This window comes from Macaca mulatta, chromosome 16 (assembly GCF_049350105.2).
Source record: "Macaca mulatta isolate MMU2019108-1 chromosome 16, T2T-MMU8v2.0, whole genome shotgun sequence".
Classification (NCBI taxonomy): Eukaryota; Metazoa; Chordata; class Mammalia; order Primates; family Cercopithecidae; genus Macaca; species Macaca mulatta.
In genome coordinates, this window is record NC_133421.1 from 72749123 (window position 1) to 72762098 (window position 12976).

Sequence of the window (12976 nt, forward strand, 5' to 3'; positions counted from 1 at the left end):
GTAGCTAAATCAAATGCGGAATGAGAAGAGAGAGACAGAATGACAGTCTGATAGAAAAAAAAAAAAAAAAAAGGTCAGAAGTGAGAGACAGAACATTTCCTAACAGCAGTTGAGTCTACAGATCCACCATACTCTTATCCTTGGCTTCCAGGAGATATCCCAGTCTTTTATTGAATTTTGAATTCCCTATAGGTGGAATATAGTAATATTTATTAACGACCTTATAACTCCTTATGTGCTCTGAGTGAGGGCATATATCAGGTTCATGAAAACCCATACAACTATTGGAGAATCAACTCAAAATTCAGGTCTTATATGTGGTGGCTCGGTGGCATAATCTTTGTATTTTGGCATTTTTTAAAACATATTGCTCTTGAAAAATAAATGTGTGAGCTACCAGCGCAAAGAGGTTTCAACTTTAGATCAACTAAAACTTTCTTGCATTATACAATGTCATCCCTCAGTCACTTTTTATACATTGAATTGTGACATTTATGCATCTGCTGATCTGCTGATGACTGGATATTTTAAGCTCTTGTACAGTGGCGCAGCCTACAAGTCAAGAGTCTATTTTCTTTTCTTTTTCTTTATCTTTTTTTTTTTTTCTCACTCTGTTGCCCAAGCTGGAGTGCAGTGACATGATCATGGCTCACTGCAGCCTCAACTTCCTGGCTTAAGTGATCCTCCTGCCTCAGCCTCCTGAGTGGCTGGGACTACGGGCCTGTGTTACCACGCCTGGATATTATTTATTTTTTGTAGAGATAGGGTCTCACTATGTTGCCTGGGCTGGTCTCTAACTATTGATACTAGCGATACTCTCACTCTGCTTTCTAAAGTGCTAGGATTACAGGCATGAACCATCATGCCCAGCAGAGCCTATTTTCAGTAGCATCACTATTTTTGGTATATGTTTATGTAATCATTTGAAACTTTATTACATTTTCCTCACCATTACAACTATGAGTCGAAAATGGAAAAATAAAAATGCTGATGCTAGTAATAAGCAGCACAGGTTTTTGAAACAATACAATTGAGCAAAGGAGGAGTCATTGGCTACATACAAAGCCGTGAAACTTTAACTTACCCTGTCAGGTAGATATTAATTAGGACAAAAGTAGAACATATAATACCTGCTGGAAATACATTATCAAAGATTGTATCTTAAAGGTGAATTAGGCCAGGCGTGGTGGCTCACACCTGTAATCCCAGCACTTTGGGAGGCCGAGGAGGGTGGATCATTTGAGCTCAGGAGATTGAGACCAGCCTGACCCACATGGTGAAACCCCATCTCTACTAAAAAAATACAACATTAGCTGGGCATGGTGGTGCACACTGTAATCCTAGCTACTCAGGAGGGTGAGGCAGGAGAATTGCTTGAACCCAGGAGGCAGAAGTTGCAGTGAGCCGAGATTGCGCCACTGTACTCCAGCCTGGACAACAAGAGTTAAACTCTGTCTCAAAAAAAAAAAAAAGGTGAATTGCAAGTAGGAATTGAATACTATTTTTCAGCTCCCTAGAAAAGAAGCTGTGCTTCTATAATATTCAGTGCATTTAATTTTTGCATAATCGACATTTGTATATATTACCAGGAATGTATTAAGTAAGAAACTGGGTAAGAATGTGTAAAAAATTAACTAGGCGTCCGCCTGTATGGAATTCCAGACTCATTAAAGGACTGGACTATCCCTCAGAACCTGTAATGTATTTAAGAAACAAGAGGCTTAAAACATTTAAATATATAATATGTAACATAGTATACTACAGAATTAAGTGTCAACATGAGTAAAACAGTAAGTTCTGTAATAAATCACAGAAGGAGGGATACAACTTTCACTGGGATGGTATGGAACTTCTTCTGGAGTTCTACTTCGCTTTCTTGAGGAAAGCAAAGCAGTAAAAAGAAATGGATGGAGAAGAGAGGGAAGGGACCAACCTCTTAGGTCAAAGAATGGACCTCTTTTGAGGATGAGTTGTTTTCTTAATAAAGACAAACATTGATGTGAACTACAAATAGACACATTTCACATTTAAAGAACAGATCATTGAGCAACAGGTGTGGCTGAATAGGACAGCATTTACTAGTAAGGAGATAAGACATCAGTTGGTAAAAGGTTAGAAAGATGGGCCTGGACCAGACTGCACGGGGTCTTTCTTACTGCCCAGGAAAGGTGACACCATGGAGTCTTTCAGCAGAAGAATGACAGAAAGGCAGTTTAAAACACTCACCTAATAAGGTGGATTTGAGAAGGAAGGGACAACTGGTAAGAATCTGGTTAAGAAGATGTTACTATTTAGTGAGCTAAAGAAGATGACAGCTGATAGTCAAGGATTGTGCCTGTGGAAACAGAAAAGAATAGTTCTAACAACCACTGCATGGGAAAAATTAACATCATCTACCGAATAACTAAATGCAGGGAGTAAAGAACAGCGAAGTATCAAAACACAACAAGGTAACAAGTCTAGTAGTCTAGAAGACTGGGGTATCAGTGACAGAGCAGGGGAGTCAGAAGGGCTGGTTTGGGAGAGAAGAAATGAGAGATGGTTTTGGCATATTTGGTATTTGTAGTAGCTCTTTACTGCTTTTGAATTACAAATCCCTTCCTTTGAGAATCTAATGGAACCAATGGATCCCCTCTTCAGAGAAAATAAATGCGTTCATACTTAAACACATGTTGCACAATTTATAATGTACACCCCTGGAATTTGCTGCAAGAGAGCTCTTGATCCAAGCTGGGCCAATCAGAGCCCTTCCTGGAATTTTTGTACTCTATATCCAGAGAATCAAGTCAGTCTCTCCTTAGCAGCTAAATCTGTGAATGCTGTTAGCTGATATATTTTACAACACATGAGCCTGAGAAACAGAGAGAATGCTCAGATGCAGAATGAGAAGAGACAGAGCCTAATACAAAAAGGTCAGAAATGAGAGAGAGAACATGTCCTAATGGCAGCTGAGTTCATGTCTTTATTAAGAAAGCAACTCATCTTCAAAAGAGATCCATTCTTTGACCTAAGAGGTTGTCATATTCATTCCCTCCTCTGGACTTTTGTTGAGCTCTCAGGGCCCTTCCTTCCTTCTTTCCAACCATTTCTTTTTCCTATTCTGCTTTTCTCAAGAAGCAATTCTATACCATCCCAGTCAAACTTGTATCCCTCCTTCTTGTAATTTGTTACAGAACTTGCTGTTTTATTCATGTTGAGACTTAATTCTATGATATACTATATTATATATTTAAATGTTTTCAGCATTCTGTTTCTCAAATAGATTATGACAGTTAAGTAGGCAAGACTTTCCTCCAATCAATTCTATATGCCCCATGGCACTTATCACAGCTATATACGAACAGTAGGTGTAAATATTTGTCAAACATTTATAAATGTCAATGTAAAAATATATGAGCATTTGTTTATTCACATTTTACATGCATTTTTCATTTTACAAAAAAGGAATTTACTAGAAACTTCTTTTAAGTAGTAGCTCCTCTATGTGGAAATGTTTTTAAGTGTTCATCTAGAAATATCAAATATTCATCAAAAGGCTGAGGTAGAGTTGGTGGGGAAAATGTTGAAGCTCTTGGGTAAGTAATTAATCACAGATCAACAAGAAATGAGATTATGAAAAACAATCAGTGAGGAAAGTCTCATTTACATCAACCTTTTAGAAATCCTTTCATTGTGTGACATGGCTTCCTTTTTTTTTTTTTTTTTTTTAAGTGGGGGTCTTACTCTGTTGCCTTGGCTGGACAGCAGTGGTGCAATCATAGCTCGCTGTGGCCTCCAACTCCTGGCCTCAAGTGATCCTCCTGTCTCAGTCTTCTGAGACTCTGGGATTACAGGCATGAGCAACTGGCAACTCACATTTAAAAAATATGTATTCTTTGTTCTCCTTTACACTTTGTATGGCAATCTCCAGGGTAACTGATAGAGAATAAAGTTTATGTCTAGGTTCAGTCTGTGGCTCTACCTATCATTGAGTGTAAAATTGGGCTGGTTATTCAACCTCTCAGGACCCCCCTCATCTAAAAAATTAACATAATACTTATCTGATAGGATGTTGTGGGGATTAAATGAGGTTGTGCATATAAAGTAGCTGGTGAAATATTTGCTGCCAGTAGGTGATCACTCAGTGGTGGATGGTATTACTTTTTATTTAGGGGGAGAGAGTTAAGGGAAAAGGGTAGAAAAAGGTGAACCTGATGGTTTACTTAAGAGACTTAGAGGGCTGGGCACAGTGGCTCATACCTGCAATCCCAGCATTTTGGGAGGCTGAGGCAGGTGGATTGCTTGAGCCCAGGAGTTCGAGACCAGCCTGGGCAACATGGCGAGACTCCAACTATATAACAATATAAAAAATTAGCTGGGCATGGTGATGTGCACCTTTGGTCTCAGCTACTCAGGAGGCTCAGGTGGAAAGGTCACCTGAGTCTGGGAAGTAGAGGCTGCAGTGAGCCATGATGGTGCCACTGCACTCCAGCCTGGGTGATGGGGGTGAGACCCTGTCTCAAAAAAAAAAAAAAAAAAAAAAAAAGATAGATAGATAGCTAGAGAGACTTAGGGGTAGCCAGAGAAGACACCATATGCAGAGGTGGTTGATAGTGCAGAGGTGAAAGGGCAAGAAAGGGCATTTTGAATAATACAGATGATGCTAAAATGTTGGGAGGTACAGAGTAAGGATGGGCTATGTTATGAACAATTATTTGCACGTTCTTATTACACGGCATACGTTACGTTTCCAAATTTAAGTTATAGACTAAATTAACATCTTTGCTGGAATGGATTTTTAGTAGGTAATAAAATTAGCATTCTCAGGATTTCAGGTAACAGTGACAGAAAAGGGAATCAGGGAGAGGAGTAGAGAACAGAGGTGACTTCTCACTGCAATGTTGCTCTCTGTCCCTACTATGCCCCACCCACAACTCTGTCAGGGACATATTGTTTCCTCCTCAAAGTTAGAGTGTGGCAGCAAATTATAAGGCTGGACAGTAGAACTACCTGGAAGAGAATTGGCAGAATAGAAGGATGGTGGATGATCAAAAGAGTGAAGCAGTGAGTTCATTCCTGGACACTGCCCACATGAAAATGGGGTTTGGGAAAGGTTGGCTAAAAGCAGTGGGGACTGATCTTTGGAAGTATGATGAAGACAGTGAGTCAGAGTTACTCACTTTATCAGTGCAGGAGACCATGTGGGTTACAGCTATCAGAGCTTACTGTGGGTAAATCCAATAAAGAGCTCTGTTGCTAAAATTGAACAATTATGGTGTTTTTCTAATTTCCAGGAAAAATGGGTTTAAAGGTTTTCATTTTGTGAATTATTATTAATTTTTTGGTACTTCTTACCTTGTAAAAAAGTTGCAAATAAATTTAAAGAGAAAAACACAGACATATTATCTCTTAAAAACACATCATTTTTTGGCTGGACACAGTGGCTCACGCCTGTGATCCCAGCAGTTTGGGAGGCCAAGTTGGGTGGATCACATGAGGTCAGGAGTTCCAGACCAGCCTCGTCAACATAGTAAAACCCCATCTGTACCTAAAATACAAAAATTAGCCAGGGGTGATGGTGTGTGCCTATAATCCCAGCTACTTGGGAAGGAGGCTGAGGCATGAAAATCACTTGAACTCAGGAGACAGAGGTTGCAGTAAGCTGAGATGGCGCCACTGCACTCCAGCCTGGGTGACAGGTCGAGACTCTGTCTCAGAAAAAAGAACAGCAACAACAAAAAAAGCCCCCATTTTTTTAATATGTGGAGATTTGCATAACCATAAAATAGCCAGATTTAGTGCTTGTAAAATTGTGTCAATTCCATATGGCAGAGTTAAGTCTATCAGCATTTCATGATGCTCCACATTGAGCACCATAATTTCTAGGGACTGCCACCTGAACTAGTTTGAAAACCAACATTACACCCCTGACTGCCTTTTGTTATTTCTCAGAGATGGAATGTTATTAGTCTCAGTGAAACTCGCAGGGAAAGGCTTAGATACCAAGTAATCTTAAAAATAAATTAAAAAAGACCGAAGGAGAATTAAATAGGGTAAATTCGAGGGTAAGAAGGATAACATAATAGCTCCTGTTTCCTGAGTCCTTGTTGTGTAACAGGCTTTGTGTTAAGTATTTTCCAAAATTTCGTTTCATCCTTACATCCATCTGTGAAGTAAGTACTAATATCACCCACTTTAGACAGATGAAGAAAGGAAGGTCCAGAGACCTGTTCAAGGTCACATAGCAGGTAAGTGTTGTGTGATACTGAGATTCAAACCGAGGTTTTCCGACTCCAGTGATGATGACTTTGCAATGCTTCTTTGTGTGTACGTGATTTTAAAAAACTGACATGAAGCGCACAGATCTTTTTGCATATGTATACACCCGGGTAACCATTAACTAGATCAAGATACTGAATATTTCCAGCAAACCAGAAGGCTCGCTCCTGTCTCCTCTCAATCAATTCCCCTGTAAGTAATCACTGCCTTGTCTCTAACATCATAGGTAGATGGGTTTTCGTTATATTAATCTAACTTTCTGGAGTTAACACCAAAAAATTCCGTATGTCAGCCCTTCACCTTGCCATGTTAGCTGTACTATTCAAAGCTGCTCTAGCTCTGACTTTGCAAGCATTCACTGTAAAGAAGAGCTGTTGGATGGATATGTTCATGTCCAATTTCTTGTATTGTTCTGAAATTAATACTAATTTTTGAAAATCGAAGAAACTCCTGGATGAAGTGCTACGGGATGGGATAGATTAAAGCGCCATTATCAAACAAACCTCTCTACCTTGGAAACTCCACAGAGCTTCCTTGATTGATGTAATTTGGCGCATCTATTTCCGATCACGGCATCTGATTAAGAAGTTGGATGACCACGAAAGGTCATCTCAGTTTATGGAAGGGAAGGCGGGCCAGGCACAGTTGGTCACGGTGATTGCTTCGCATCGTCTTGCAGCGCGCGAAGATGTTTATGTTCTAAACATCTTCCACAGTCGACTTGCTGTTTTATGACAGGAGGGAAAGAGTAGAGGGGAAGAAGATCTAGGTGGAGGGTGAAATATAACCTAACATCGTTCGACGAGGCATTAATGTGGTGGCTTTCCCGCCCTTGCCACCAGCTCTTAAAACCACGTTACTTCTTAGCCAACCTGGCAGTGACAGAAGCAGCGCCGCGACTTTACCTCAGGCTCGTAAGCTGTGGTTGGTGAATTTTCAGCCATTATTCTAAATACGTCTCCGTCTCCCCACCAACCCCACTGTTGTTTTGTTTTTCTTTCTCATTCTGATTCTCCCCACAGCCAACCGTGGCCTTTTGAAGCCGTCTACAAACTACCATTGAGAATTTGGGAAAGAATAACTGACACTTGTAGGCTTCAAGGACTCTCCGAGTGATGTGTGCCTGAGGTGACCGAAGTGGGGGAGATCTAGGGGAGCGTTCCGGTCATCAAAGCAGGAGGACAGGCCCTGAAATGGGCGCACGTGACAGCAGCAGCCACCTCGAGAGTGACATCACCCCTGGGGGCGGAGCCCAACTATGTAGGGCCTTGTCAGTTACCGAGCTTCCTCCCCGCTGCCCCTCCAAATGCCACCCACAAGTCCGAGCCCCCCGGGGATATCAGAAATGCCAGGACATCCCAGAGCGCCAGAACCAGGGCCCCGTCTCTCCGCGCGGAGGAGGGCTGCGCCCCCACTCCCTCTTCCAGCCGTTCCCCACCCCCAAGCTGTGGAAGGGGCGGGGGCGCGCGCGCTCCACCACGCACGCGCCCCCACGCACGCGCGCTCCCTCCGCGCTCGCGCCCCTCCCCACCCCGGCCCAGAGGGGGCGGGGCTGCGGGCGGCCTCCGAGGGTGCGACGCCCCCAGCGCGGCGGCGGCGCTAGCGAGCGGCCGGCCGGGCGCGGGTTGCTGGGCGCGCTGCTCCGGCGGGGCCCGCTGGCACAGCCGCCTCGCGCGAGCCGCCCGCCCGACGGGGGAAGCTGCGAGCGCTCCGAGCGCCCGGCCCCGGGCTGCTGGCGCTGCCCTCCCGCCGCCACCGCCCTCCGCGCCTCCTTCGGGCGGCCCCGCCCCCATTCCCATCCCCCTCGCGCTCACCTCCCGGCTGTGCCGCGCGCTAGGCGGAGCGAGGCGCCCGCCGCCGCCGAGCCGAGCCGAGGGGCTGGAGCTGGCCCCCGAGCCGCCGCTGACAGGAGCACCGCCGCGGGCTGCGCTCGCCGGCTGCGAGGCCCCGCCGCGCCGTTCCGGGGTGCAGACCCGCCGCGGGGCGTCGGAGGGCTGCGAGGTGCTCTGGGAATCGCGGGCGGCGCCGGCGGGCGGCGCGGTCCTCACAGGAGACCCCGAGGACTGGGGCTTGACCCGGAGGTGCAGAGAGCCCCTCAGAGCGGCAGGTAAGGGGTCTGGGGAGCAGGGCGAGGAAAGGTCCCTTCAGTGACAGGGTCGTTCGCCTCCACAGCCTCGGCTCCGGGGAGAGGGGCGGGGGCGAGCGGGGAGACGGCGAAATGGGCAGCGAAGTGCCTCGGTGTCCAAGGCATGGGGAAGACTGGCTCCGAATATGACACCAAGGCGGGCTTCAGAGGCGTCTGGGGTCGCCACTTGGCTGTCACCGAAGGTGTCATGGAATTTGGTACCTAGAGCGTCTCTGGATGGCGGAGACCAAGGATAAGATGCGAGGCGGATTGCTAAACGTGGCAGGGAATGTGGTGCAGAACGAGTTGCAAAATGTGCCCCCAGAATGCAGCATAAAAGTAGTTGTGAAATGTGCCAGGTAAAGCACAGGATGGGCTGGCCTGTGTGGCGTTGAGATTCATGGTCGAAGTGTTATTAGCGATATTAATAATTCCTCTGGGAAAGGAGGTGCAGCATAATAAAAGATTAATAAGGCTTATTGCTAGTTATTTTGCCATAGGAAATCTGGAGGAGCTGTGATAAGCTTTTTTTTTTTGAGATAGAGAAAGTAACCACGTGAAAGAAAAAAAGCAAATTGTGTCTGGCTGTGAGATGGGAAAGAAAAAATAGGGCTAAAATAATTCCAGGTTTTGCCATCAGCGTGTAGAGCACTGGTACAATTGTATCCAGTCTTCAGTTCCAGGTGTGGAATGTTTAGAATGGTCTTCACAAAACATAAACAATGATAATTAACATTAGGAAGAAGATTTGGTGTTTCGGGTGTCTTTCACTCTCTTCTCTGATCCTCTCCAGGAAAAGACACAAACAAAACCCCAAACGTCTTGACCATAATTTTAAGTTCAAAATCATTAGGCAAAGGGAAGTATTTTTCGTATGTGCCCTTTTCCTGATTTTTGCACAGGTGAAAATATCTGTAATGAGGAATACAAAACAGTATGGTGAACAAAAGGGATAGATTTTCAGGCATTTTAAGGGGTTGGAGCCAGTATCTATCACAATGGTTAATTACAGAGAACGGCAGTAATAAAATATTCTTGTATGTTCTTGGTGTTGGGATGGTGAAATAAAAAGAATACAGTAAATTGGCATAAAGAGCAACAACATGGATACTGTCAGTGGAGTGCTTCTTGCAGCATTTCCCAGGTAGATAGATCCTCTTAGGGATATGAGCACGAAATAAAACGTTAAACATTGTCTTTCTTCCTCTCTCCTGATCCCCTCTGTATCTAGATATTTATGTCTCTATATAGATTTATGTACGTGTATATTATACATTCATAAGAAATTACATGCTGCAGAACATTTTGACTTCCATTTAAGAACATCTGTTTTGAGAGGATTGTCAGAACATAGCTGGAATTTCAGAAGTAACAAAAGACAACTCCGTGATCTATTTAATGTAACTTACATGTATTTACAGTGAGTGTAAATATACTATATAACAAAAGCAGAAGTATGGAAATGTGTTCATTAGAATGTACTTAATTATGAGATTTTAATGTTTTATGTCATAATTCTTGTAAAGAAATGAAATTACATGTGTGAATGCTGTTCTCATTATAGTAATTTGCCAGATAATCTGAAAATTCATACTGATTGGCTTTCCCTTAGATCCAAATTCAGCCATTGAGGGATCATTTGCTTCAAAGACAAAAATGGATTTTCCTTGTTGATTGATTTTGGGTTTTAGTCTTTTCTGTAGGTATGTCCCTTACCTTGAGACGCTGTTGGGGCTGAAGAACAGAGGAAAGGGCCAGAGGAGAATAAAGAGAATTCTGTTGGGTCTTCCTGTTTTGTTCTGACTGTAAGCCATATGTACTGCCACCCCCTACTGTCTGTAGGAAGAGGTGTTACAGAGCCCGATTCTTTTCTTGTTATCACTGCCCCCTTGTGTAAGGGAAGAAATTGATAGTTGCACTCGGGGAACCAGTCCTCTCAGATTGTTCTTGATAGAGTAGTTTTGTAGATCTGTGAATCACCTATTTTCTTCAGAGTTGAAGGGCTTTAAACTTACAGTTAATCAGGCCTCAGATTTGATGTCTATTTTAAATATAGGTAGCATTTCATGTTAGCCAGGAAATCACATTGCTTAAGAATGTTCTTGGTACGTTCAGGAAGAGGGTGCAATACAATTACTACTACATTCTTCCCTTATTGTATGCCGGGCATTGGTTCCAGGACCCCCACATATACCAAAATCCACGAGTGCTCAAATCCCGCGGTTGGTGTGCGGAACCATGTATAGGAAAAAGTCGGCCCTCAGTATACTCGGTTTTTGCATCCCATGAATACCGTATTGCTTGAAAAAAATCTGCATAGGAGTAGACCAGCACAGTTTAAGCCCATGTTGTTCAAGGGCCAGCTGTACTAGTAGTAACAGCTCACATTTATGTAGCACCTATTCTTTGCCAGTCCTGTTGTACATTGTTTTAATCCGTTCCAACACCCTATGAGGTATGCAGTTATTTCCGTTTTACAAATGAGAATCTGAAACACAGAGAGGTTAAATAACTTGTCCAATATTATATAGCTGAGAAGTAGAAGAGCTAAGTTTCCATTTAGGAATGCTAGCTCCAGAACCTGTGCTTCTCATCAATATGCTATATTGCCCTCTCACTCAAGGTAGTATTGACAAGGCATAATTAAAATGCATGTGCCCATCATAAAGCAAGTGCTATAGATGTGGATAAACCTGGACAACTAACTCACATAGATGTTAAGTCTGCATATATACAAAAGATACAGTTATTTGCAGTGTGAACATTTCTCTTTAGGAATTTGTTTTTTAATTTATTTCTGGGATTATGCCTAGAGGAGTATTAGTACTTTTTAATGTGGTTAAGGAAATATTTGTGATGGTGGTTGATTTTAAGGGAACTTTAGAGGTAAAAAGTTAATTTCAAGTAAATTTAATGTAGCGTGTGTGTGTGTGTGTAGTGTGTATATACACATTCACACACACACAGCCTTTTTAAGAGCACCAATAAACCTTTACTGCTTACTTTCTGTAGGGAAATTAAGGATAAATTATGCTATTTTCTTTCTCATATTTTTATGATCTCTTTTTCATTGATATTAAAAAGTACCATAATTAGCACAAATGGATTAGATGCCTATGTGCATTTTACCTCTAATGTCAACAAATGTTTGTTCACTTACACTTAAACATTGTTTTATAAGATATTGACCATATATTAGAAAGTATTTATAAAAATGTGTAAAATATAAAGACTCCACAATGCAGCCAACACTTATATGCCTTTTACCCAGTTTAAGAAATAGAACGTTATCTTTCACAATTATAATAGTTATTTTCTTCTCTTAGCCAAATCGCTTCTGCCATTCTTTTTCAACAGAAACCTTTCCTTATTGTGCTGTGAATTGCATATCTCATGTAACCAAACACTTCCCTTTTTATGTACATTTGTTGATATGGGAATTCAATATAATCTACTGCTTATGGCTAAAACTTATTCAGGATATGTGCTTATGTAATTTAATATATTTAATAAATTGTCATACACTCAGAGTTTGCTTTGTATTTGTACTGGTTACTGGTTGGTAGTTCTTTTTAGCATACTTCACTTGTACAACTTAATTTGCTTTGCAAATTAGGATTTTACTGACATTGTTAAACATTAATAGGTTATTTCCCTCTTCCATCATGGATTCTTGACTGTCCCATGCTAGCTCTGCTTTTTCTTTTCTCCCCCATAACTGCCTTTGCTCTTTCAGTATTTCCTGAATGACTCTGTATGAATTATTTTGAATGGAGAGGGAAGGAGACCCTAGAAAGGAGTATACTAATCCAGTCATTTCAAAGGGGACTATTGGGGTAGCTGGTACTGATTGAATATATGGTAGAACAAGTGTGCATAAAAGAAATGCATGAAAATCCTCTCCTTGTCATATTTCTTCCTTTTACACTGGAATTAAAATTAGATCTGAGACACTCTGATTGGGCACACTAGTTGAATATTATTGGATTGAACTTACCCAGAATCACCAATGTTAGCTGGGATATTTTTGCTGACAGTACAATATGCAGACTTTAATTCAAGGAGCTAGAACAAGCTGTTGCGGAGGGCTGTTTACTTTTCTAGTACTAGTCTGATCAAGGCAACAAATATTATAAAATAGTTTGGAAACTAGTTTAATTATTTGGACTTTTTTTTTTCTTTCTGAATGAATTGAGACTCAGCATTGTTATATTTGCTTAATGTGCTTGTAGTCATGAAATGCTGTGATTATTCTGAGGGAAAGGCACTCTGTAAATATACTATACAAATAAATAGTTTAGACTTCGTTGTAATACCACGAGAACTACCACTTGGTTTCTTTGAATAGCATCTTTTGTAGTAACTTGCATTAGATGAAGATTGTTTAAGATGAAAAAAAATGAGTTGAGGAGATGTGTAATGGTGATGCAGAGTGTATATCCCTGATAAGTTTCTTGAAAAGGCCACGGAGAGAAATAGGTTAAAGAAGAGCTTAAAGACTAGAGCTGTGTTTTCCCACTCAAGCAGTCTCCTTCTGCCCTTCCCCTTTCCTTTCTTTTCTTTTTTCAAGACAGGATCTCACTATGTCTCCCA

General features: G+C 42.0%; 2 protein-coding genes and 1 long non-coding RNA gene across 6 annotated transcripts in view; 2 read left to right on the forward strand and 1 right to left on the reverse strand.

Moving 5' to 3' along the window:
• MARCHF10 (membrane associated ring-CH-type finger 10) overlaps positions 1 to 8121 on the reverse strand; it is a 270175-nt gene extending 262054 nt beyond the window's left edge. The window contains exon 1 of the transcript XR_013407050.1: positions 8073 to 8121. The gene's annotated coding sequence lies outside the window, so the exon portion shown is untranslated. The remainder of the gene's footprint in view (positions 1 to 8072) is intronic.
• Positions 563 to 4525, forward strand: LOC144335860 (uncharacterized). The gene is made up of 4 exons (XR_013407056.1): positions 563 to 677; positions 1366 to 1790; positions 3281 to 4293; positions 4434 to 4525. It is a non-coding gene; the product is annotated as an uncharacterized LOC144335860 (long non-coding RNA).
• Positions 7851 to 12976, forward strand: part of TANC2 (tetratricopeptide repeat, ankyrin repeat and coiled-coil containing 2) — a 475420-nt gene continuing 470294 nt past the window's right edge. For all 4 annotated transcript variants that reach the window (XM_015120072.3, XM_077972346.1, XM_077972347.1 and 1 more), the window contains exon 1: positions 7851 to 8365. The gene's annotated coding sequence lies outside the window, so the exon portion shown is untranslated. The remainder of the gene's footprint in view (positions 8366 to 12976) is intronic.